The sequence below is a fragment of the Antechinus flavipes genome, chromosome 5 (assembly GCF_016432865.1).
Source record: "Antechinus flavipes isolate AdamAnt ecotype Samford, QLD, Australia chromosome 5, AdamAnt_v2, whole genome shotgun sequence".
Classification (NCBI taxonomy): Eukaryota; Metazoa; Chordata; class Mammalia; order Dasyuromorphia; family Dasyuridae; genus Antechinus; species Antechinus flavipes.
Window position 1 is genome coordinate 28,175,401 of NC_067402.1, and position 6,000 is coordinate 28,181,400.

At 38.9% G+C, this 6,000-nt stretch overlaps 1 protein-coding gene across 7 annotated transcripts in view; it reads left to right on the forward strand.

The window, feature by feature from the left end:
• The window catches only part of THRB (thyroid hormone receptor beta), a 436,159-nt gene that overhangs the window by 348,252 nt on the left and 81,907 nt on the right, over positions 1-6,000 (forward strand). The window contains exon 1 of one of the 7 annotated variants that reach the window (XM_052001821.1): positions 3,962-6,000. This exon is cut by the window's right edge and continues 2,919 nt beyond it. The exons of the other annotated variants lie outside the window; for them this stretch is intronic. The gene's annotated coding sequence lies outside the window, so the exon portion shown is untranslated. Of the gene's footprint in view, positions 1-3,961 lie in introns of those variants that run through there. 7 annotated transcript variants of the gene reach the window in all.

A 6,000-nucleotide genomic window follows, 5' to 3' on the forward strand; every position in this document is an offset into this window, starting at 1 on the left:
AGCAAGTCACAATAATAAGGGCTAAGAACTAGTGTCTCTATAGCACTTTACAATTTGAAAAGTACCCTACATTTGTTATCTCATTTGATTTTCACAAAAACCTTGGAAGGTACTTTTATTACTATTATCCCCATATTAGAGGGGCATTTGTGAAACTGAGGCAGACAAGGTTAAGGGACTTGCCCAGAATCACACAGCTAGTAAGTATCAGAGGCTGAATTTTGAATATGAGCCTTCCTGACTCCAGGCCCTGCTCTCCATCCATTGGGCCACCTAGTTGTGCCACTAAAATTGAGGGCTTTGGCTAATTGTCTTCTAGAGTTCCTTTCAGCTCTGGACATTTTACTTGCCTTTTTCTTATCCTATTGGCATTTCCTCTGTGGCTTTCCCCACAATATTTTTGAAGGAGCAGAGGGTCTGCACCTTTGAGTTCATCTGTCTAGGGGACTCTTGTATGGAAACTGTTACCACCAAAACACATGGGCAGATTCTAGCCTTCTAGAGTCGCCTGGGGTACCGAGAAATTGAGCAGTGTGCCCAGGGTTGCTTAGCTCTTGGGTAATAGAGGCAGAACACAAACACGGGGGTTCCTGACTCCAAGGCTAGCCCTCTACCCCGGGACAAGAGGCTCCTCCATCTCCCCTCTCCCCGGATGGGCCAGCGGCCAACCTCCTAAAGACACGATCTTCCTCACGGTGATGCAGATGATGGAAGAGAGGGTGTTAATAGTACAATGAGAAGGAGAGCAGAAAAGCAGTATACATCTACCATTCTACCAGAGGGAAAATAATACCACCTCTGCCTGGCTGGTGGGAGCAGCTGCGGATTCAGGCAAATCAGCAATATGGAAATGAAAGACGTCATTCCAGATGTCCCACTGGGGATGGGAGAGGAAGAAAAATCTTTCTTCTCGTTTTTATTTTCATTTACCTTTAAAATCAAACATTCCCTGCCCATAGAGGTAGGCACCCACTAAATATAACCAACTCAGGTGACCTTCCCTGCCCTTATCCTCCTCCTCCTCCTTCTTTTCCCTTAACTGATCTCTAAGGTGTCAGCTTCTATGTGTGTCCTTGGATACTTGAATATTTGAATAATATTTTCCTTTAAATGGCCGGATTTTTTTTTTTGCATCACCGTTGATAAAAATTTCCAGGATGCATATGTATGACTGTGAGGATGGAGATTTTATCCCTGATGTTTTCTGTTTTTAAAATGAACCAATTTGCGAAAGTGCCTCCTTGTTCCATAGTGACAATTAACCACATTGCTCAGGTGAAACTACATGCTGTTGAAGCTTTAATTCTTTTCAAAATTAAAAAAGGGGGGAGGTACCTTCTGTTATTTATCTAATGATGTTCATTGAGGTCCACAAAGACAAATAAGGCCTCCTTTCTGGAGCTAAACTTTAAATACAAATATATAATATTTAATAAATATATAATTGATAAATTATTAATTTATTAAATTAATAAATATATAATATAAATATAAATCATAGATTTATAGTCAGAAGAGACTTTCTTTGACAATTGAGAAAATTGAGTTTGAGAGCAGTCAGTGACATGATCACAAGCATGCATGTAGATGAGGCAGAATTTGAACATAAATCTTCTAGATTCCAGGTCCAAGATCCATTATGTCACTGCCGCCTCTTGGCTCCCTTTCTTTATTAGCATTGCCATTGGTAAATAACTTCAGTTGAAGACTTGCAAGACGTTATGTTTATTGTTGCTGTTGATTCATTTCAGTTGTGACTCAACTTGAGGATTTGGGGGCAGAGTTATTTCAGTGATTTGCCATTTCTTTCTCCAGCTCGTTTTACAGATGAGGAAACTGAGGCAACAGGATTAAGGGATTTGGCCAGAGTCGCACATCTAGTGCCTGAGACTGCCTTTGAATTCAGGTTTCCCGACTCCAGGACTGGTGCTCTATCCATTGTGCCACATGGCTGTTCTTGGTTCTTAGTTTCCTCATCTATAAAATGGGAATAGCACTAAATGGAGCACTTACTTCATAGGCTTGCCATATAATTCTAGAAAGATCATGTATTGCATCGTTGTGTAAACTTGATAGTGTCCTGTAATGCCAGGTATTATTGTTTAGTAGCTTTCTATATCTGACCTAATAAGTATCCAAGAACTTGACTTGTTGGACAGAAATGGGTTAATAATTCAAGTCAAAATCATGAAGAAATGATCTTTTCTGAAATTATTTTTATTTAATTGATGGATTTTTATACAGAATTTTTATTCCTGAATATATCCCTGCCTTCTTTCCCTGCACCAGAAAGCCATCCTTTGTAACAAAGAAGAAAAAGAAAGAAATCAGTTCACTAAAGCTACCGATGTATCAACTAAGTTTAACTAACAAGTTAGTTAGCTGTGGGCTTCCATTTTTTCTCTGTGCATTATCAGAGTATCAGAGTATCATCTTTCTGGATCTTCTTATTTCATTCAGCATCCATTCATAGAAGTATCTCAATGTTCTCTGTGGCTTCTCATGCCTGTCTGAATTCTTAGAGGCAGGCAGAGGGCATAGGTCCAGAGCATGCTGGACCCACAGTGAGGAAGACCTGAGTCCAGATGCAGCTTCAGACTCTTACTAGTTGTGTCACTTAACCACTGTCCGCCTCAGTTTCCTCAACTGAGGATCATAACAGCATCTACTTCCCAAGGTCATTGTAAAGATCAAGTGAGATAAAATTTGTAAAATGCCTGGAACACAGTTGATGCTTAATATATGCTTATTTCCTTCATTCTTCCTAGTCATCATTTCTTATGGCAAAATAATATTCTCTATTCCAATCATGTATCGCTATCAGTTTAGCCATTAGAGTGACTTAGTTTTAGAAAATTTCATTTCAGTCCATCTTTTGTATACTCAGGCTCAGATATCCTGAGGACATCCTTCTCTGAATTCTCATTAATTTAATCCTCTCATTAATTGGAATATCATCTATTAAATAAGGACATCATCACAACTCAATGACTGAAAAGATGGCTGCTGATAATTATAAGTAGCATTTATATAAAGTTTTAAAGCTTGTAAAATGCTTTACAAATATCTCATTTTCACTTGAAAAGTAAAGATTATTATCATGTCTATTTTACAGAAGAGAAAACTGAGACAGAGATAAATAAGTTAGTCAGGATCGTGCAGCTAATAAGTATAAGAGGTCAGATGTGAATTCTGATCTTCCTGTCTTTTAGTCTTGGACTCTCTCCACTACATCATCTGGCCATCCTAGGAAAAAAATATATGCTCAGTCCAGATCTACTCATAACTTGACCTTATAATACCTAAGTCTGTCTCTTTACTTGTATAGGCTATAGAATCTCCCTCTTCGAATGATTATTTCTACCATTTCTTTTATCAATGACTTGAATAAATTTATAAAGACTTATCATATTTGCAGATGGCATAAAGTCAGAGTAGATAGTTAAAATATTGCATGATAAGATTCAGGATCCAAAAAAAGATACTGAAAGATATAATGATAAAGAGTAAGTTCCTTGAGGGCAGGGATAGTTTCCTTTTTGTTTCTAAATCCCTTTCCTCTAGTACACAGTAGACACTTAATAAAGGCTTGCTTGATTGATTGAGATGAATCTCGTAAGATAAAATTGAATCGGGATAACTAAAGTTTACACTTAATTTTAAAAAAATCAACTTTATGAATACAAAATGGAGAAGAAATGACTAGACATCAATAGACAAGATTCTGTATCTTGTATGTTCGCTCTTGACACTCAGAGCTTCATCTATTTTTAAAGAGCTCTAAAGCTAACTTCTCTCCTGTCAGCCGTGGGTCTGGTGCTGAGTTCCTACAGTTCTCTTTCATTTTAAAAGAAAGCAAGGATGCTTGGTTCATTAACAAACTCTGTGTTATTCATTCATTTAATCATTCAATAAAAACCCAAATTTACTGATTTATTTATTTAGATTATTTTTTTGACTAATTGAAAGAGGCTATTCTTTGCCTCAATTGCTACCTAGTTTTAATCACTGAATGGATGCTGCCTCAGTCAAACTGAGACTTATTAAAGATCTTAGCTTAAAAAGGCCAAGTTCTCCCCCTGCCTCTAGGGCCATCTGTAGCCCTATGTCTGGGCATTGGACCCAGATGGCTCCGGAGGGGAAAGTGAGGCAGGTGACCTCTCACAGCTTCCCTCACTTAAATCCAATTCACTTGCATGTCACGGCATCACCTCCCCAATGCCATGGTCCACTTTGAGAACAAAGGACAGAAAACAACAACAGACATTGCTTACTTAACAGCTACTTGAAATAGACTGTATTCAAGAGAGCTTAAGAATCACCTCTTAGGTTCCTCTTGGGATTCTCATGCCCCAAATGGGACTCCACCAGTCCCTAGATTTCACACCATTGCCCCTGCCCATAAAATTGCCCGTAAAGAAAGCAGCTGTCATTACAGCAAATGATTACAGCCAGAGATGGTGATTACAAGCTTGTAAATGCTTCCCATTCTCATTAGCAGAGCCCTGTTCCCAAATCTGCTTCAGTGAAAGAAACGGAGGGACATCTCCAGTAGCCATGCTCTTCCCCCCCAACGTTCCTCCTTATGACCTCCCCCCTCCCAACCCCATCTTCCCTCACTCCTTCACTAGCAGGATGCCTGCAGAAGTGAACTCTTTCCATATTAGGTTGTGGTTTTAAGGAGATGTTTCTTTTGGGTCTGGAACTTCTTTCAAAGGTCCCATCCTGGCCTCCTCCAGGCATTGTTCTCGGGCCTCTTATTAAACGTCTCACCAAGGAACAGAGACTCCCAACTGGATTGGATTTCTTCATTTATACTGGGGGCAGGGAAACAAATATCAAATGGTATGAACTGCTGATGAGAATCAAATGTCAAAGGCAAAGGAAGAGGGTGTGGGAACTCACTCACTCTAATTGAAGTGGGATTGTGCAGGATGGAGCCGAATTCTGTAGAAACGAAATAGGAATGGGGAGAAATCTGTTCATGCTGCTGTGGTTATTTTTTTAAGTTGGGGAAAGATGTGTTGAAATGCCGAATTATAGGCTGTTCTGGAATATCTTACTAACTCAAGAAAACATCCAGCCCCCAAAGATGAAACTTATTTAGGTCTGTTTGACACAGCTACCAATGGAGAAATTGGGGCATTTTACAGGATGTCAGAACTGTTGGACAATGAGCCTTGATGAGCTGATGTTCCCTAGCTCTGGGACGGACAAGTGGCCATTCTTAGTTGGCCCTCTGCAAACCTTAGAGATTTAAATAAATGGCATCTCTTATTATTATATAAATCTTGTTATCATAATTAGTCTAACTTGGACCTAAAACTGTGAGGCAGACTATGCAGAAATTGTGATCCCAGTCTTACAGATGAGAAAACTAAGGTTCAAGACCATCTCTTTTTAGCCTCACAACAACTCTGAGAAATAGGTGCAGTTATTAAGCTCATTTAACGGAGAAGGAAACTAAGGCAGACAGAGATGAAGTCACTTGCTAATCTGAGGCCATATTTTCACTGGTCTCTCTTATTTCAAGTACAGTGCTCTATCTACTCCAACATTTAGCAACCTTATAGAGCCTTTAAGATTTGCATTACTTTCTACCATTAAGTTTGATGAAAGTGCCCATTATATACTGGGTGGACCCTGTGCTAAAAATAGAGCATACAAAACAGAGTTGAAAACAGCTTATAGATGACAATGATGGTGATGAGATGATGAAGATAGATGATAGTGTATATGTATATATATATAGAATAATGATAGGTAGATAATAGGTAGATTGATAGACTGGAAAGTAGAGAGATAGACAAATGGATAGATGAATAATTGGGAGTGGGAGGAAAGAGAGAGAAAAAGATAGAGAGATAAAGAGATATAGAGAAAGACAGAGAGAATAGGTAAATTGATAGCTAGCTAGATGGATAGATGATTGGTGGGGGGGAGAGAAAAAGAAAGAGAGAAGAAGGATATAGAGATAGATAGTCAGACAGATGGATGGGT